Here is a 21,925-nt window from a genome sequence, read left to right on the forward strand (position 1 = left end):
CAAATTAAGATAGGAACCAATTAAATCCGGGTTAAAAAAAGAATACGGTCAAAACAGCATATATAGTGTAAAAACATGCGAATTGAGGTTAGAACCGGTTAAAACCGTTTTAAAAGAAGATTTCTTGTAGTATGGTCAAAACAGCATATAAAGTGTGAAAACATGCAAATTGAGGCTGGAACCGGTTAAAACCGGTTTAAAAGAAGATTTCATGTAGTATGGTCAAAATAGAATATAAATATGCAAATTGAGGTATTAACAAGTTAAATCCGGTTTAAAAGAATAATACGGTTAAAACAGCATACATAGTGTAAATACATGCAAATTGATGTTAGAAACGGTTTGATCCCGTTAAAACCGGTTTAAAAGAAGAATTCTTGTAATACGGTTAAAACAGCATATAAAGTGTAAAAACATGCGAATTGAGGTTAGAACCTGTTTGATCCGGTAAAAACCGATTAAAACCGGTTTAAAAGAAAATTCTTGTAATAAATCAAAACAGCATATAAAGTGTAAAAACATGTGAATTGAGGTAAGAACCGGTTTGATCAGGTTGGAACATGATTAATCCGGTTTGAACTAGTTAAAAAGAAGAATTCCTGTAATACGGTTAAAACAGAATATAAAGTGTATAAACATGCGAATTAAGGTTTGATCCAGTTTAAAAGAAGATTTCTTGTAATACGGTTAAAACAGCATATAAAGTGTAAAAACATGCGAATTGAGGTAAGAACCGGTTTTATCCGGTGGGAAATGGTTAAAACCGGTTTAAAAGAAGAATTCATGTAGTACGGTCAAAACAGAATATAAATATGCAAATTAAGATAGGAACCAATTAAATCCGGGTTAAAAAAAGTATACGGTCAAAACAGCATATATAGTGTAAAAACATGCGAATTGAGGTTAGAACCGGTTAAAGCCGTTTTAAAAGAAGATTTCTTGTAGTATGGTCAAAACAGCATATAAAGTGTGAAAACATGCAAATTGAGGTTGGAACCGGTTAAAACCGGTTTAAAAGAAGATTTCATGTAGTATGGTCAAAATAGAATATAAATATGCAAATTGAGGTATTAACAAGTTAAATCCGGTTTAAAAGAATAATACGGTCAAAACAGCATATATAGTGTAAATACATGCGAATTGAGGTTAGAACCTGTTTGATCCGGTAAAAACCGATTAAAACCGGTTTAAAAGAAAATTCTTGTAATAAATCAAAACAGCATATAAAGTGTAAAAACATGTGAATTGAGGTAAGAACCGGTTTGATCAGGTTGGAATATGATTAATCCGGTTTGAAGTAGTTAAAAAGAAGAATTCCTGTAATACGGTTAAAACTAAATATAAAGTGTATAAACATGCGAATTAAAGTTTGATCCAGTTTAAAAGAAGGATTCTTGTAATACGGTTAAAACAGCATATAAAGTGTAAAAACATGCAAATTGAGGTTAAGGAGTGGTTGGAAAGAAATACAGTTTTATTCCATATGAGTTCTGCAGTTATAACACTTAGAGAGACATAAATCAGGTAGATAATTGTGACTAACCAACAATAATTGGCTTTATAAGTACAATGAAATTATTTACATAGCTACACCTCATTCAAAACAAAAAGCATAAGCTATTATATTACTGTAACTTCATTGAATGTTATTTTTATACATTTTAAAAATGCATGTTGGTACATTTTATCTGTTTTTATAACTTTAAAAATTAAAACAACTTATGTAACAAGTGTGTGGTACAAGTATTGTGAACATATTAACTGAAAGCATGAATTCTTTTACTGTACATAGCTATCTTTAATATTAAATTAGTTTTCATAATTTTTGTGTTTTTCAACAGTTAAGTCACTGATATTATTAGGGTGAATCAAAACAAGTGTTCAAAGTCTGCTTTATGTAAATCACACACTACATCATTGAAGTGTTTTATCTTGTTACTCTCAACAAGGCTACAGTTCAGTTACATTCATCTCTTGCAGAAAGGTGATATAACTATTTTAATTTCAGGAACTGATCCTAAATCTGTACTGTATGTTTTTTATAAGTAAGAACAGTGTAAGAAAGGACACAAATGCAAGTTTTCCCACGATGATGTTGAAAATAAGAGTGAAAAGAAGAGTATTTATGTAGACTTGAGAGATGAAGGTAATGTAGTTTATTTTTTTATCTATGCATCTATTATCTGTTAAAAACGTGAAGTGTAAAGGTCTTTTAACTCAACTGTATGGTTTTATGTGTTTGCATTATTAGTGTTAGACTACTGAAGCATTTTAAGAGTTTAAATCTCCATCTTCAGTTTACCTTTTAGAAAATTAATGTAGATAAATCTAATTCTGTTAAGGGTATCTTTCTTTTCAAATATAAAAAATTTAAATTCTATATTTTTTGGTCAAGATGAATTTTTATCTAATAAAAAATTTGGATTTCAATCAGTTAATTATTCCTTACTGCACTTGATAAACCAGAATAAACATATGATGTCATAGAAGAATATTCCTGCAGCTTTCAAATAGTCAAAAATATTTTCAGAAGTAAAACCACAACAACAAAAGAAACAAAATTCCTGTCTTTGGTATTTTTCCTCTTTTCCCTGAGTCTTACATTGAGATTTGTTCACATTTATGAGAGCTCTGGGTATCTAATATGTTGATAAACCAAATTACTGCTGCAGTAATATGTGATCAGTGTATTGACTATAGAAATTCCCATTACAGCTGAACATGCTACTGGTAAGATTTCCCAGGAATTTAGTTCAAAGTTATCTACGGACTTTAATTCTCAGGAAATTAGATTCATGGGTTTAGCCAGTGATTTCTTCTTCTTTTCAGTAAAACAATGTTTCTAAGTAAGAATGTAATCAATAAGAAGACATTTGGACTCTCTGTTTTTCTTTGTTTTTAACACTTTTTATTTTAGCCTGTCATATTCCACACCATTTCAAGAGTTTTAGTTTTCCACTACTTTTCATGCTTCCAAGTTGTTTGCTTTGGGAGAGAATTGCTCTTCTCATACTTTTGTTTCTGTTGATACCAGTACTACCAGGGGACCGGTACATGTTGATAAACTTTACCATACCTCAAATCTGGTTGATATACCTGTGGTAGTTGTGACTCAGATGTCATTTGTGTGGCTTTACTCTTATTTACACATGGGAGAATTGAGTATTTCATGTCATTAATGTATGGATTTTGGTAAGTTAGATATTTATATGTTCTTTATCATCTAAGTTATTTTAAACGAATTATAAATGAGATGTTGATTATTAATTGTGTTATTACTAGATACATTTAATCACTTTGCAAGTACATTAATCTTACATACTTTGTGGTCTCAACAGATTTCATGGCTTTGTTAGTTCATTATTAGTAATTTAACTAGGTATGTTTAGCCTAGATTGTTTGTAAGTTGCAATTATTACTACTAGTAACATATAATTATTTTATTTTTCAAAATTGTTAATCATGTGCTAAACCATTTTCCCTTCATAATCCACAATTTAAAATTCTTCCCCACAGTGTCCACTTCATTGCCCTAAATCATGTTTTCCATTTCAGGACTTTCCTGTTTGTTTGGACAAACCTCAATTCTTTTTCACTCTATGATAATTTGTGCTCTTCTCTCTATGAATAACTAGATAATGTTTGCTTCTACTCATTCACAGTCCATAGACCACACTCCACTGATTCTACAAGATACAATAGAGGGAGGATTCCTCATGATAGTGGGAGAAATCCATTCTTATCTCCTCTCAATAACCCATTCATTTGGGTAGTTTTCTTCTTTTCAACCTCATTTGGGCCCAGCCTTCTCCTTTTCAGGTTTGGAGCAAGCAGTTCACATGTTCTTCACCTCACATTTCTTGCAGTTAAATGTATTCTATCTTTGTGGGGATGTGAACTATGGATCAAACTTGTATGTATTCACTTTAGTGGGAACTGAGAGATCAGTGAAACTTCTTACCCATACACACTGCCCGCATCCATATACTAGTAACAACATTTACTAGTTCATGTCTTGCCTTATGTATTGTATGTTATAAAATGTTTTTCATTTTAAGTTTAATTGTCTTCATTAGTAAAACTTGATTTCTTTGCTTATGTGATGTTAACATGCATCTGCTTGCAGAAGAACTGAGTCAGTTAACCAATCAAAATAAGAGTTTGTGATACTTATTTTAGCAATCAATCAAAATTATGATTAAATCAGTTGTCATGAAAGTAATAAACTAATTGAAATTAATGTTTCTAGTTATTCCAAATATCCAGATGATCAAAATATTTGTTAGGTACAAACTTGCATAAGAGGCAGGTGTGGGGATGCTTTATGACTTCCATTGCCATTAAATTTACTATTCCTGTCATTGTTATTGCAAAGCTACAGAAGCTATCTATCACTGCACCAATTTTGAACCATTGACTGTCAACTCTGGCTATTTAAATAATTAGGTGTAAATTTATTGTATTTTGATTTTTTTTTCACACTGTGTGATGTTTTTGCTTTACAATTGTATCACTATTATTTAAAGTTGTATTAGTGTGAGCACATTTAGAGCAGGAGCCCAAGTGGTCCAGTCATTCATATTTTTAGTATTTAATAACTGTGTTCTTCAGTTATGTATGAGAGAATGCAGGTGAGGTGAAGGGATCCATAGGGGTAAACATTATGCACATTTTTCAGAGATTAATAATAATATTGTTTAATATTATATTTGAATAGGCATTAATTTAAGGTAGAGATCAAGGGAGTTGAAACCCCATCCCTTCTAGCTGTTTTTTTTTTAAAGTAATACCTGTATCATTTAATGTTTTTATCTGTGGGGTCTTAACTCCTCCCTCCATTTTCCCCCTTCATTTAATTAGGAAAACAGTCAATAGTATTGAAAATAAATATGAGGTTTCAGTATCTGTTTGATTGGTCTATTAATTACCTTTATTATTATTTATTTGAATTTAGTTTATTTTGAATCTATAACAGTCAGGTGTAGCTTCAGCCATTGACTTATGAATACAATAATATGAACATCAACTTAATGTTTCCCTGGTAAATTATCAGGCCTTGGTTTTTATCCAGAAATTAACAGTGTGCATGCATTCTAGACTTTATGGAGATTTGTTTTCCTTAAAGAAAGTGCTATTTTTCGGAATTTATAATGCATAATGGAGGGGTTTAGACATTTTCATTGTTGGTTGGTTAGCTTGGCAATTTACGGTGCAAAGCAACTAAGCTATATGCACCAGACATTTTGGTAATGAAGTTAGAAAAAAATTACCTTTTTTCTCTAAATGATAATAAAAAACTTTATTTCAACCCAAATTTTGAAATAACTATTTGTAGTTATTATTTCTTACATCATTTGTAGCCCTTATATTTATGACACTTGTAGCTCTTGTAACATATGCCTACTTTAAAATCTGTTTTTCATTGTTTGAAAGTTATAATGTTCCTGACAAATGTTTTAGTACTGTTGGTATCCAAAATAAGTAAAAATGCAAGTGACAAAAAAGAATTGAAAACAGATGTGATGCTTGCAAACATTAAAATGTGAATATAGTTGTAGACGTGGTTTTCCTTTCAAAATATAATAATTTATTTCAATTAAAGTTTTTAAATGTTTGTTTTTATTTTCTAATTGATCACATTGGTAGAAATAAAGATATAGATTTTAAATTGTTCATTACAACCTATATGAACTAATAATAATAGACTTTCTAATTAATTTTATCACTAATTACTTGTAACACATAAGTATAAATAATAAAAACAATGAATGTGATGTACACTTATTAATTAAACTACTAGAAGTCTAATTGGACCCCCTCTTCATAAAAGAAAGAAAGAGAAACTATTCTTGCTATGATAACAGTTGTTGAGAAAGTTTAAATATGCTTGGATATAGCACATAGACTATCATGTGTTGATAAAGTTAAAATATAGGTTGTTTTTTATAGCTTTGTAAAGTTTCTTTTCTGTTCCCTTTGTTGTGAATTCTGAATGTATTTGTGTATAAAATTATATATATTTTAAAGCTATAGTTTTAGTTTTATTCAAAGAGAAAATATATGATAACTTTGCATAAGGTAAGTAAGCTTATACAGTTTAAAGATGGGTTGAACTGATAACAAATCTTATTAAAAGTTTAACATGATAATGAATGTATAGTGTTTGGAAAAGGTTTTGTCATCTTCAAGTTTAATAATATACCTACACACTGAAATGTATATTGTATGAAGCAAAGAGGTTGCATAACTTGAGATTGCTTAAAGCATAATAAAGTTATTTTGTTGATGCTCTGTTTCTAATTACTGTTTTTACTTTTTAATAAACACATTATGATTTTATTAAGTTGCAGTGTTTGTAAACATATTTTTAATATGTTCACCAAATAAAATACTGTCATCAAATTGTACAATTTTACTATTTGGTGAATATGGTAGGAAATTGCAAAATATTGTGATGTTGTAAATATTTATTAAGTAATGTTCTAGTATGTTTATTTTGTTCAAATAATGAAGATAAATAAATTGTTTAACTAAAAATGGCAACTGTTAAAAAGATGAAGGCTGTTATGTGAAATTAAGGGTAATTTAAAAATTAGTGAAAAAAAAAAGAGTGAAAGAAAAAATTAAAAATGATACCACGTTAGAATAATGTTGTGGTTGAAAAATGTTAAGAAGTAAGCATGTGCTTTTCTTGTATGGGTTATAAAAGGTGTGGTACTAATGGGTTGAGTGTAATTGATCAGTTCAAGGAATTCAAGGAATTATTTTCCACAAAGTAGGGCACACAATTCTTATCTAATGAGATTATTAGGGATTTAGTAACAAAAAAAGAAGAGGAACATTATTTAATGTTGTCCTTTGCATAATTTTTGCTTCTTTCATAAGTACTCTTAACTGGTGGTAATAAATACAAACTGTAGATGTTTAAATCCTTAAACAGAACTAATTTACAAAAATTGTAAACTTGTTAAGCATTTTTAAGAAGAAACCCCCCACTAATATAGTAAGTTCTAATACAGAAAATCAAGATTTTCTAACTTGTTTACTATACCACTTGGATGGAAAGTACATAAGTTATAAAATATTTCTATTTAATGTTGTTTTTAAGCATTAAACACACAGAAAATACATTTTTGTCATTTAAAAACTTGACAGTCAGACATGTATAGATCATATACAAATTTGTAACTGTAAAAGGTGATGCATTTGGTTTGTTCTCTCAAAACATCTCAGTGATGGTATACTTAACATGTGATGAAACTTGTGGTTACCATGAAACACATTCATCTATTTAAAAAAACTGATACTGACACTCATAATGTATAAATATTAAAAACAGACTTATTTGTGAGCTTTCTGATATTTTAGTTATTAAACTTTCTATATTCCAGTTGGTAACAAAACATTTTGTTGTTATCCCATTTCACAGTGTCAGGATGGCATCTGCATAGTGCTTGATATTGGTGGTGTTGCACAGCATCATCCTTATCATACAGTTGAATGTTTCTGCAGAGTTGACTTGGCACCTGCTGAAATTGGTAAATCCATCTAGTATTAAAAATGCTGTCTTCTCTGTAAATCCTGTCTTCATTAGGATTTGGCAATAACCTTTACTGAGGTTGATCTTTGAAGAGAACCTGACCTTATAATTTCTAGGTTGTTCATAGTTTCAGAGTTGAACTTCATCACAAGATTCAGCTTTTGGAAATTTATTTAGAAACAGTTAACCTATCTCTAATTTTTGTGATTAAAACTGGTAAATGGTAGGCTAAATTTGAAGGCTTAACAATTCCAGCTTCCAACATTGCCTCAGCTTCCTGCTTTGTAAGCTACAGTGGAGCGCCATTAAACCGTGAAATTGCTTAAGCCGCTGTAGCAAGTCTTGTCCCAGAATTTTTGATGTATTAAATCTACTACCTGGCTTTTTAAAGTTTCTCACACTCTCCTTGTCGTTGACACTGACATGACAAATATGAGCGAGGATTATCGCGGCTCACCGCTAATTTAAGAAAGTGCAAAAACGTGGCTTACGAATTTAATCCTGGCTTTATAACTTCAAGGAGATATTTAAAAAGGATTTGCTTTCATTTGGGAAATAAATAGAATATATTACAGTAGAAATTGACCGTTAATCTACCTTATCTGCCCTGTATGCCAGCTTTATGGAGGCCGCCATTGTTACCGAATCACACCTCTCCATACATTAAACTTAATCCGCGGTAAATCCGTGAAAAAGTGATCAATAATTAAAGTATTATTTTTAATTCGATAATCCAATATTTTTATGGAATTGTATAAATATTACCCACAAACCCAATAGACATCACTTCAGTTTCTGAGCTGTTAGCGACTTCGGCTTTTCAGTCACAAAGGTTTTAGCCGCAGACCACTTAAGCCGTGGTTAAGCAGGTTGACCCTCCAAATACTGCATCTTAACGGCGCTCCACTGTATTTCATTGCATAAGGTATCTGAAAGGGCTTCACTTTAGCTGGATACCATGTTGTTGTGTTGCACAAGGCCTATCTTTCCTGGTCTATCCATGAAGATATCTCTCCTCTTTCCATTCTTTTATCAAAATTTGACATGGTTATATATCATGTAATCTCCATGCTATTTGCACTTTTACTATAGTTGTGCACATATTGGTATTTATTTCCACTGTCCTTCTCATTTTCTTCTAACACAACTTACCACTGTGTAATCATGGCTGTGGCTTACCAAATGTTGTAAACGTACTTAATAGTAATGTAAATTTATAAGTGTGTTGGACCACAAAATTTTCTACAGTAGGTATCTCTGACTTGCTGGCAGTGAAATTGACAAAAAATTAACAACATGCACTCCACTTGTTTTTTTAAAATAATATATGTTTGAAACAAGTTAAATGTATGTACAAAATTATTTACACTATGGAGATAATATTTGTATCTAAGACACTATACAGTTTTCTTTTATTGTCCAAAGTCCACTTAAGCCAATTCAACAGTTTTAGAATTCAGTTGACAAGCTAAACTTTTATGTCTTTTAATCACAGTGGTATCATGATATCACATGAGCTACTACGGTTGTATCCTTAACTTTCAGTATTATTCTGTTTTTTGTACTTCCAATTATCATCTTTCTTTTGTTGAAGTCCACATATGTGGGTTCAATTGGTTTAGAACACCCTTTTATGAGACATAATATTCTCCTTATCTCTTTTAAACTTTAAATGTCACCCTAACCTACCAACCATTCACTTCCACAACAGTTAACTTTACAAAGTCTAACTTTTCTGTGACAGTTCTCTCTCATGTGACTTTTACTCTTTTTTCATTCATCTAGTTATAGTTATTTATACATATATCACAGTCTTGACATCACTGGATTGTAAACACAGTGTTCAATAGCCTCAACATCAGTGAGTTACAAAGTAAATTAATTAGTAACACTACCTCCACTAAACAGTCTTATATTCAAGTTGGTGTAAAGTTTAGACATAAGTTTTCTCTGAATACTTTGTTATTACATTATTATTGAATAATATCATAATTTTATACAGTTATATTTCCTGTACATAAATTGTTATCTGTATGCATTCATAAAATTACATCTTGCTCTATGTAATTTATAAAATTGTGTTCTGTGTGTGTTTTATAATATATTGTTGTATTATATCTAATTTTTACAATTGTGTCATTACATTGTGTACTTCAAGAGAGCAGCTCTTAGGTCTAACTTGACAAGAATTTCATTTTAAACATTTTGGCATGGAAAAGTATTTTATTCTCTGTCTATCCACACTTCAATCCAAGTTTACTTATTGAATTTCATATTTTGTACTTTTGTCTTCCTCTCTTTATGTTTATGAAGGATAGTATACTTTTAATATATTTTCATAAAAATGTACATAAGTTGTTGTCATTGTTTTAAGTTGTTTAGATTTTTTATACACAAGACTTTATTGACTTATAACAATTTAGATCTTTATTACATTCTTTTAATGAAAACGTGTGTAAAGTGTAACAGTTAATATATAAATTTGGGAAATAAGTACATACACATATATGTAAGTATAAAAGACATTGTGTACAAAAAATTTTTATATTTGTCTGATTGCATGTTTGTTCAATATTTAATTGAAATATATTTTGTAAGCATAGTATCAACAACAACATTATTTTGATTTGTAGATAGCAGAGAAGAAGGAAAAAGTTCAAGTGGAACAGGACAGGAAAAAAGTAGAGTTTAAAGCTGGTCATCACATTGGTGTAAGTGATATTGTAAAACTGTATGACTGTCATCATATGATGAGTATTATTAGTAAGTTAAAGTTTGCTGACCATCATCATGGTGTAATTATAATAGATGAACTCCACTGGTCACCCTTTAATTTAATGAAATATAACTACTTGTTATCATCTATTGTAAATATTGATATTGTTTGATTGACATAAGAAGTAAGTGATCAACAGTTTGCAAAATCATTCTTGAAATTACTGATCATCGCTGTGATATAAATAATAATATATTTATTTTAAACATAGCTTGTACTTTGCTTAAGAAGAGGTAAGCTAACTTTAAAAATAGCAAGACAAGTTGATGTAGAATTTTAACATTATATAGTACAAAATGCATTATTAATGAGTGTGGTCATAGAGCATATTTAAACTTGTCAAGTTTATTCTTTTCATTGTTAAGTATGTTTATCTGAAGAGTAAACTAGAATCTTCATAGTTATGAGTCTTCAAACAGCTCAGTGGACGAGAGATTCAACCCAGACTTGGCTGTAGAAGGCTAGATGGGTGAAGACCTCAAAGCATGAGGTCTTGTTTGCATGCTATTTTATCTCTTAAGGATTTTCATGGAAATGTTATTAAGGAATGTTGCTTAATTAAGTGCCCTCCGCTAGTACAGTGGAATGTCTCCGGATTTACAACACAAAAATCAGGGGTTCGACTCCCCTCGGTGGGCTGGGCAGCTAGCCCTTTGTGGCTTTGCTATAAGAAAACACACAGCTTAATTAAACAGTATGTGTTTTATCCAGTTCATCAATATCATTTGATATCATAGTTTGTTTCTTCAAAGAAAAAAAAAGTTGTACAGTGAAACATTTATATATTTTTATTTCTGTCTCCACATTACAGGCTGTGGTATCACAAGGATATTGGAAGAATTCTCTTTATACAAAAAAAGACATAATTATAATCTCTCTCTTTTTTTATTAATACCAGCAAACTTGGTTGTCAGTGTTGACACATCAGTGAACAGTTTTGTGTCTTTTTGTAGCTGGGAAATTGAAAATTGATTTCAAAAGGATTTTATAGTTTTGGAGGAAATAAAAATAAACATTTAAACTCAAGCCAAAAGTTTAAAAAATACATATATTAATTTATTTCATGTTTTTAACCATCATTTAAGAATCAGTCCCAGTTCAAGATTTTTCTTAACTGAAAAGGGGGCAGTGAGACATATGCTGGGATTAAATCTGAAATTATGGTAAAACTAAATTTATGGATAATAGTAGCTTTGGGGTTGGAGAACTATTTTAGCTCCCTCCCACTAGTGCTAGCTCTGTTAAGAAATATAATTGCAGAATTAATATATATAAATATTACTTTTAAATTTTGTCTATGTCAATGCTAACGTGTATGAGATATATTTATCATAAAATTTGAGGGCATTGGAACATATAAAAATTTAATCTTTGTAAACTTTCTTTGCAGTTGCACAACTGTGATTCATATCTGGAACTAACAACTGAGACCTTTATCCTGCAAGCAAATGTAGGATTAACATTGTTACCTAATCTTCATGAAGTGAACAGAAGAAAAGCAAACCTATATGGTAAGAAGATGTAGTCAGTATCAAGTATTACATTAAGAAAGTAACTGTTATAGTTGTGCCTTAAATTTAATTCAAGTGTCTGTTGAAGTAGGAAAGTTATAGTTAAGGTTTAATATGAAGTATCTATTTTAATAAGAGAATTGTTGACAAAATTTTAAAAAGTATGTTATAATAATACGAAGTTAGAACATAATATAAATTAGCTGTTAAAGTAAGATATTGTTAAAAACCCTTATTATCAACTGTAATAATAATTAATTTGTATTTAATGCTTATTAATTTAAAAAAGATGTTCAGACTTATTTAACGAAACCACAACTATTTGATTTTTAGAAAAAATCATGACATTGAAAATGTTAAAAGAAAGGTCTGTCTGTAAAAGGTAGTTTGCAAATTTTTTTACAGACACTAAAAAGCCAGAATGATGAATGTATTGATATATGTAAAAATTATATATTTGCTTTGTTAGTTATTGTTAATATTTCAAAATGTATTGAGAAAAATCAGGACAGATTATGTTGATTAAATATCATATAGATAATTATATCAGTAATTGTTGGTATCATTGTTAGTGGTATTTTGCACTAACATGGTGTTCATTATGATTGTTTTATACAATAAATTTGTAGGAGAGGAGGAAGCTCCCTGAAGCAGCTGATTGAGAAGATCATCTTACTGCTACAGTAGATGGAGAAGCTGTTCCAATCAATGAAAACCTATCTGATGAAGAATTGGATGTGTAATAAGTAGAAATCCTATAAAGTTACAATGTATCAAACTTAACTGTAGTGTGTGTAACTGAACATTGGCAGTGACTTGTATCTCCCAGATTCTTCTTAAAGATAATTTCAAGATTGTTTTACAAAGTGCCCTACCACAGACATGATCTGTACCACTAGTAGATGTCTGCTCTACATTTATTTATTACTTACTTACCTATAGCTAAACATTTTTGTAAAAAAAAAAAACACATTTTATTGAACCTGATGTTTTGTTCAAAGTTACCAAGTTTGGTTTTAGCAATTTATTGCTCAATGCAGTGATTAATATAGTGTTTCTAGAATTGAAATGCTAAAGTTACCTTAAAACAAAAATTGTGTAAGATTGATAAAATGTTTTAAGTAAAACAAGATATAACAGAAGTAAATGTGATGTTTAGAAAGCAATAATTTTTCTATCTTTATGAATTTCATTGTGAAATGTATATTTTTCATTGAATATCTTGTTATAAATATTCATTATTGTAAAATAAATGGCGAGAAAAATTAAGCAGTGTGAGTTTAATTCATTGATTGGCACATATCAAATAGTGTTTTTAATTTTTGTAAATGTATAGTTGTATTTATTAAATACAAAAAGATATTTAATAACTTTCTACAAATTCACAGAAGGATATAAACAAAAGCAAACATAATGCATTTCTGACAGTTAAACAGAAATAACAAAAAGTGAAAACAGATGTATTGATATTTAACCCACACAAACTTATAAAAAGGGTACATGAACAGACCAAGTACAGTCTGCCTAGGCAGAAAACATCCAGGGGAATTGTCTTCGAGATAAAATATTATGGTAAAGAGTAATGCAACAAATAATGCCAAATGCCAAGTACAGTCCATGGGCAAAAAACATCCAGTGGAAGCACCATGCATAGAACTATTTGATCAACAAGTGTAGTGTGCCCAGAGAATCACCTCAGATATACAATACTGTGGCCAAGTGAGGTCTACAGGGAAAGACATCCATGGAAAGCACCATAAGATATGTTGAATTATGCCAAGTGAAGTCCATCCAGGCAAACATCTTTAAGTGGAAGTGCTTTGCATGAGAACTATTTGATGAACAAGAGTGGTCTCCCCTGGTAACACCCAGGAGGTAGCACCTTTGGTATAAATATGATCTGGTCAAGTACTGGTATAAAAACATGCAGAGGAAGTGTCTTGGGTTAAGACAGATTATGTCAAGTGCAGTCCATCTGGGCAGAAAATATCCTGTGGAAACACCTTTCATAAGAATTTTGTGAGCAACAAGTGCAGTTAACCTGAGCAAAAATGTTCAGGGAAAGTGCCTTGGATCCTGATTGTTATATTACAGTGTAATCATTGTTCAGTATCACAGTAAGAATAACAATGCTAGCCCTCTTGTTGTTGAGTGGGTACACATAATCTACAAATTAAATTTTAGTTTATTGTACAAAAACTACTCAGGAGGAATCTTCCTTGGTCTACACTCAAGAAGTGGAAAGGACTCCTCTACTCCACTAGAAGAAAAGGGAATGGAATACTTGTTGGAGAGTCCAGAGGAATGACACAGTAGATACAGTACTATGGGTGTCTGCAATTCCCTATATAGAAAGACTCTAATTATAGGAGCCATGAGTCATACATTTCAGTGTATAGGTATATTATTAAACCTGATGATGACAAAACCTTTTCCAAACACTATACATTCATTATCATGTTAAACTTTTAATAAGATTTGTTATCAGTTCAACCCATCTTTAAACTGTATAAGCTTACTTACCTTATGCAAAGTTATCATATATTTTCTCTTTGAAGAAAATTTCTATAGCTTTAAAATATAATTTTATACACAAATACATTCAGAATTCACAACAAAGGGAACAGAAAAGAAACTTTACTAAGCTATAAAAAACAACCTATATTTTAACTTTATCAACACATGATAGTCTATGTGCTATATCCAAGCATATTTAAACTTTCTCAACAACTGTTATCAAAGCAAGAATAGTTTCTCTATTTCTTTTATGAAGAGGGGGTCTAATTAGACTTCTAGTAGTTTAATTAATAAGTGTACATCACATTCATTGTTTTTATTATTTATACCTATGTGTTAGAAGTCATTAGTGATAAAATTAATTAGAAAGTCTATTATTATTAGTTCATGTAGGTTGTAATGAACAACTTAAAATCTATATCTGTATTTCTACTAATGTGATCAATTAGAATACAAAAACAGACAAACATTTTAAACTTTAATTGAAATAAATTATTATATTTTGAAAGGAAAACCATGTCTACACCTCTATTCACATTTTAGTGTTTGCAAACATCAGTCTGTTTTCAATTCCTTTTTGTCACTTGCATTTTTACTTATTTTGGATATCAACAGTACTAAAACACTTGTGACATTATAACTTTCAAACAATGAAAAACAGATTTTAAAGTAGGCATATGTTACAAGAGCTACAAGTGTCATAAATATAAGGGCTACAAATGATGTAAGAAATAATAACCATAAATTTTTTCAAAATTTTGGTTAAAATAAAGTTTTTTATTACCACTTAGATAAAAAGGTAATTTTTTTCTAACTTCATTACCAAAATGTCTGGTGCAGACAGCCTAGTTGCTTTGCACCATGAAATGCCAAGCTAACCAACCAACAATGAAAATGTCTAAATCCCTCCACTGTGCATTATAAATTCAGAAAAATAACGCTACCTTTAATAAAAACAAATCTCCATAAAGTCTAGAATGCATGCACACTGTTAATTTCTGGAAAAAAGCCAAGGCCTGATAATTTACCAGGGAAACATTCAGTTGATGTTCATATTATTGTATTCATAAGTTAATGGCTGAATCTACACCTGACTGTTACAGATTCAAAATAAAGTAAATTCAAATAAATAATAATAAAGGTAATTAATAGACCAATCAAACAGATATTGAAACCTCATATTTATTTTCAATACTATTGACTGTTTTCCTAATTAAATGAATGGGGGGAAATGGAGGGAGGAGTTAAGACCCCACAGATAAAAACATTAAATGATACAGGTATTACTTTAAAAAAAAAAACAGCTAGAAGGGATGGGGTTTCAACTCCCTTGATCTCTACCTTAAATTCATGTCTATTTAAATATAATATAAAACAATATTATTATTATTTTCTGAAAAATGTGCATAATGTTTACCCCTATGGATCCCTTCACCTCACCTGCATTCTCTCATACATAACTGAAGAATACAGTTATTAAATACTAAAAATATGAATGACTGGACCACTTGGGCTCACACTTATACAACTTTAAATAATAGTGATACAATTGTAAAGCAAAAACATCACACAGTGTGAGAAAAAAATCAAAATACAATAAATTTACACCTTATTATTAAAATAGCCAGAAAGTTGACAGTCAATGGTTCAAAATTGGTGCAGTGATAGATAGCTTCTGTAGCTTTGCAGTAACAATGACAGGAATAGTAAATTTAATGGAAATGGAAGTCGTAAAGCATCCCCACACCTGCCTCTTATGCAAGTTTGTACCTAACAAATATTTTGATCATCTGGATATTTGGAATAACTAGAAACATTAATTTCAATTAGTTTATTATTAACATGACAACTGATTCAATCATAATTTTGATTAATTGCTAAAATAATTATTACAAACACTTATTTTGATTGGTTAAATGACTCAGTTCTTCTGTAAGCAGATGCATGTTAACGTCACATTAGTAAAGAAATCACAAGTTTTACTGATGAAGAAAATTAAACTTAAAATGAAAACATTTTATAACATACAATACATAAGGCAAGACATGAACTAGTAAATGTTGTTACTAGTATATGGATGCAGGCAGTGTGTATGGGTAAGAAGTTTCACTGATCTCTCAGTTCCCACTAAAGTGAATACATACAAGTTTGATCCATAGTTCACATCCCCACAAAGATAGAATACATTTAACTGCAAGAAATGTGAGGTGAAGAACATGTGAACTGCTTGCTCCAAACCTGAAAAGGAGAAGGCTAGGCCCAAATGAGGTTGAAAAGAAGAAAACTACCCAAATGAATGGGTTATTGAGAGGAGATAAGAATGTATTTCTCCCACTATCATGAGGAATCCTCCCTCTATTGTATCTTGTAGAATCAGTGGAGTGTGGTCTATGGACTGTGAATGAGTAGAAGCAAACATTATCTAGTTATTCATAGAGAGAAGAGCACAAATTATCATAGAGTGAAAAAAGAATTGAGGTTTGTCCAAACAAACAGGAAAGTCCTGAAATGGAAAACATGATTTAGGGCAATGAAGTGGACACTGTGGGGAAGAATTTTAAATTGTGGATTATGAAGGGAAAATGGTTTAGCACATGATTAACAATTTTGAAAAATAAAATAATTATATGTTACTAGTAGTAATAATTGCAACTTACAAACAATCTAGGCTAAACATACCTAGTTAAATTACTAATAATGAACTAACAAAGCCATGAAATCTGTTGAGACCACAAAGTATGTAAGATTAATGTACTTGCAAAGTGATTAAATGTATCTAGTAATAACACAATTAATAATCAACATCTCATTTACAATTCATTTAAAATAACTTAGGTGATAAAGGACATATAAATATCTAACTTACCAAAATCCATACATTAATGACATGAAATACTCAATTCTCCCATGTGTAAATAAGAGTAAAGCCACACAAATGATATCTGAGTCACAACTACCATAGGTATATCAACCAGATTTGAAGTGTAGTAAAGTTTATCAACATGTACCGTCCCCTGGTAGAACTGGTATCAACAGAAACAAAAGTATGAGAAGAGCAATTCTCTCCAAAAGCAAACAACTTGGAAGCATGAAAAGTAGTGGAAAACTAAAACTCTTGAAATGGTGTGGAATATGACAGGCTAAAATAAAAGTGTTAAAACAAAGAAAAACAGAGTCCAAATGTCTTCTTATTGATTACATTCTTACTTAGAAACATTGTTTTACTGAAAAGAAGAAGAAATCAGTGGCTAAACCCATGAATCTAATTTCCTTAGAATTAGTCTGTATATAACGTTGAACTAAATTCCTGGGAAATCTTACCAGTAGCATGTTCAGCTATAATGGGAATTTCTATAGTCAATACACTGATCATATATTACTGCAGCAGTAATTTGGTTTGTCAACATATTAGATACCCAGAGCTCTCATAAAAGTGAACAAGTGATCTTAATGTAAGGCTCAGGGAAAAGAGGAAAAATACCAAAGACAGGAATTTTGTTTCTTTTGTTGTTGTGGTTTTACTTCTGAAAATATTTTGACTATTTGAAAGCTGCAGGAATATTCTTCTATGATATCATATGTTTATTCTGGTTTATCAAGTGCAGTATGCAATAATTGATTGAAATCCAAATTATTTATTAGATAAAAATTCATCTTGACCAAAAAATATATAATTTAAACTTTTTATATTTGAAATGAAAGATATAAACCCTTAACAGAATTAGATTTATCTACATTAATTTTCTAAAAGGTACAACTGAAGATTGCCATTTAAACTCTTAAAATGCTTCAGTAGTCTAACACTAATAATGCAAACACAGAAAACCATACAGTTGATTTAAAAGACCTTTACACTTCACATTTTAACAGATAATAGATGCATAGATAAAAAATAAACTACATTACCTTCATCTCTCAAGTCTACATAAATACTCTTCTTTTCACTCTTATTTTCAACATCATCGTGGGAAAACTTGCATTTGTCACCTTTCTTACACTGTTCTTACTTATAAAAAACATACAGTACAGATTTAGGATCAGTTCCTGAAATTAAAATAGTTATATCACCTTTCTGCAAGAGATGAATGTAACTGAACTGTAGCCATGTTGAGAGTAACAAGATAAAACACTTCAATGCTGTGGTGTGTGATTTACATAAAGCAGACTTTGAACACTTGTTTTGATTCACCCTAAGAGTATCAGTGACCTAACTATTGAAAAACACACAAAAATTATGAAAACTAATTTAATATTAAAGATAGCTATGTACAGTATAAGAATTCATGCTTTCAGTTAATATGTTCACAATACTTGCACCACACACTTGTTACATAAGTTGTTTTAATTTTTAAAGTTATAAAAACAGATAAAATGTACCAACATGCATTTTTAAAATGTATAAAAATAACATTCAATGAAGTTACAGTAATATAATAGCTTATGCTTTTTGTTTTGAATGAGGTGTAGCTATGTAAATAATTTCATTGTACTTATAAAGCCAATTATTGTTGGTTAGTCACAATTATCTACCTGATTTATGTCTCTCTAAGTGTTATAACTGCAGAACTCATATGGAATAAAACTGTATTTCTTTCCAACCACTCCTTAAGAAAATATTTAACTCTCACTGATAAAGAATAAATATTTATAATTACAAGTTATACATTAGTACAATTTTAGTGCCAGACCTTAAAAAAATAATGAAAAATAAATATTTAGAACTTTAAATGGGTGAAATTGTAAACCTGATGTTCCACACTTTAGAAATTCTTTTATATATGACTAATGCTGAAAAATCGTCACTTATGTCAGGGAAATGTATCTCTAAAAGTAGAAAGCAAAGAGGTTCCATCTTTAAACACATTTAAGACTACATATCAAGAGCAATAGTAATATGGTAGAATACATCATGATGTATTTCAGTTTCTATATAATACATAAGGTATAAAAACCACAGTAATTCTGGAAAGTATTTTAACTTTTTCTTGAATAACTCAGTTTGAAAGATTCAACTTATGTTATTTGCTATTTCTAAGAAATAATATCTTAAAAACCTTTATGACCTACTTAGACAGCCAGATCATTGATGTATCCAAAGATAATCTGTATTAATAACACTTTATGTAGTAATTCTTAAAAGTCTTCAGTTAACTATAAAATCCTATGTTTTTTAGTACTATTAAACCTCACATTGACATATTCTCCTGCTCATTTTACACCACTTCAAAACAAGCAAAAGCAACACTGGAAAAAAAGAAAAAAAAGAAAAATCTTTGTATTTATATGTTTACAAAAACATGCCATATCAACATGTAGGGAGAGGTTAAGTGATTAACAATATATCATGTATTTCGTGATGACAAGAAACCAACTTGAAGTAAAAATGTATTTCAGAACAACTGTTGCAAACTCCTTCTTTGTTAATCTGAAGATGACCTAAGAAGGTCAAAACATTGTTTTCAGTTTTATTTTGGTATAACCATTTGTCCTGAGATACATATCACTTACTTGTTATGTTGAAAGTCATACAACAATAGGAATATACAAATTTCAGAATTTCTTGCTCACACTCTCTATCAAATTACATAGAAATAACTTATGGGAAAGCTTGTCTAATCTAGCATTTGTATTAGGTAAAATTAAAATAATAAACCTTTATACTCCATACACAAATTATACTGCACAACAATTTTTTTAAAATGTTTTGCTTCCTGAAAAGGTTTTGCTGATTGTGACAGGTATCTGGTGGGTATGCACAAATATAGTTTTGGTTTTGCTTCATCAGTAGAAACTTTGAGAAATAGACAGTTAACTGTTTACTGGCAATAACTTATTTAATTGTGTTTATGTTTCTAATACGCTATTAAGTTCAACATAATTAAAAGTGTTTTGCTCCTGAGTGTTTTTTGTTTGTATTCAATGTCCAGTGCATCACGTTCCAGTGTCCAACAGTAGTCAGCAAGCATTGACAAATTCCAGTTGCCCTGATATTGTTTTCCCATTGTAGCAAAACTGAAGATTTCAATGAAACTGTACGTAATGGGCAAATGTGGATGTGATTTTCATTATCAGCAGCCAAAAATCTATAAGGAACACCCAACAGTGTTCAAGATGCAAAAACTTTGTTGTGCAGTGTTATCTAACATTAACTTCATTCTCCACAAGCAAGGAAAGGTGACAGAAAAAAACCTATTTCTTAATATAAAGAGTAGTATTTTACCTTTCTCATCTTTCTGTGTTGTTACAGATTTTAATGTCAAGTTCAGGTCCTCAATTTCCTTCTTTTCTTCCTACTTGTTGATCTACCTAAGGTAATGTGAGTAGAGTGTGATTACTCTTATATTACCAACAATTTGTTTGAACCTTTGTATCAATAACTTTAATAAACATGGCATACTATTTCACTGATTAAGTAAACAAATTATGCATTACAAAGATAATTAGAGTTTTAAAATATTCAAAACATATTATGTAGTAAATGGTCATTAAAAATAAAGAAAATGTGACAGCTGTTAAGATGAAAATTACACTTTATGAATTTGACATTAATGTGGTACTTATAAGATAACTATATGGAAGTATTATTTTACACAGCCTTTCATACTGTTTTTCTTCATACTTTCTACAGACAATGTTGATGATAATTATGAAATTACAAAGTGTTAAAGACATGTTAAAAGGTCAACAGAAAATTCTGCAGTTTCAAACACTGGTAAAAGTTAAGGTAGCCTTGGATACCTTGTTTGACTAATATTTTGAATGCTAATGCACTGTCTTCTCATAAGTTTATAAGAACTGACCACACCTTTTCAGCATGATATTAAAGCAGTAAAATGAGGTAAATAACACCCAGAATTTGCCTTTACCAGACCCAACTTAAATTCATCTGATCTATTTAGGATGTGTGTGTGTTGGTGTGCATCACCACTGAATATACCCCAAATCAGTCATTTTCTGACCTCAACAAAGTATTTGGTTATTTCAAAATCAGATTTGATACACTAGCCAAAGAATACTATAAAAAACAGAAACAAGAAACAGTCTCATCTTTACCTTACACACCATCTCATGTGCACCAGACAAAACAATATCACCAAACAAGAAGCATCACAATGTAATTGAAAAAACAATTAGTCAACATGACTGTAATCCATCATTACTACACAACCTGTGTGAGAAAATTAGTCACTCACACAATCAGCAGAACTTCACAAGTAGCATGGAAATTTCTAAGGCAGACATAAAAAGACAGCTTTCTGTGCAAGACGTGAACTGCCTCTAAAAAGATTAATTTTTGATTACTGAATATTGAAGATGGTAATAATTGGACACACAAGTTGATTATTTTCATAAAATTAATTGATTACTTTGCATGAAACTAACTCATGTATCAATTCTCATTCTGATTAAGAAATTTTGAAATTTAACCATGAATTTTTTGCAACAAGTTATTTTATGGTCTGGCCTAAAGCTAAGCAATGTAAATCTAATTCAGATAGTCAAAGTGAGAGAAAAATAGTGCCACCATCAACACAGATAACCATTTATTTTAGTTTCTGTTCATATACATTAAAATTACAA

At 30.2% G+C, this 21,925-nt stretch overlaps 2 long non-coding RNA genes across 19 annotated transcripts in view; one reads left to right on the plus strand and one right to left on the minus strand.

Moving 5' to 3' along the window:
- The window catches only part of LOC143242965 (uncharacterized), a 785,169-nt gene that overhangs the window by 411,105 nt on the left and 352,139 nt on the right, over nucleotides 1–21,925 (plus strand). For 11 of the 17 annotated variants that reach the window (XR_013023506.1, XR_013023505.1, XR_013023504.1 and 8 more), the window contains one exon: nucleotides 10,174–10,251. This is a non-coding gene — a long non-coding RNA (uncharacterized LOC143242965). Of the gene's footprint in view, nucleotides 1–1,852; nucleotides 2,147–2,324; nucleotides 3,193–10,173; nucleotides 10,304–11,706; nucleotides 11,834–12,456; nucleotides 13,093–21,925 lie in introns of those variants that run through there. The other 6 variants (XR_013023512.1, XR_013023511.1, XR_013023513.1 and 3 more) reach the window with 5 other exon arrangements.
- LOC143242967 (uncharacterized) lies at nucleotides 13,458–20,956 on the minus strand. 2 transcript variants are annotated; one of them, XR_013023527.1, is made up of 3 exons: nucleotides 20,565–20,956; nucleotides 18,251–18,350; nucleotides 13,458–14,171 (listed from the first exon to the last, which is right to left on the minus strand). It is a non-coding gene; the product is annotated as an uncharacterized LOC143242967 (long non-coding RNA). The 2 variants fall into 2 exon arrangements; XR_013023526.1 differs by having other exon boundaries at nucleotides 18,251–18,388.

The sequence above is a fragment of the Tachypleus tridentatus genome, unplaced genomic scaffold, assembly GCF_004210375.1.
Source record: "Tachypleus tridentatus isolate NWPU-2018 unplaced genomic scaffold, ASM421037v1 Hic_cluster_2, whole genome shotgun sequence".
In the NCBI taxonomy this organism is placed as follows: Eukaryota; Metazoa; Arthropoda; class Merostomata; order Xiphosura; family Limulidae; genus Tachypleus; species Tachypleus tridentatus.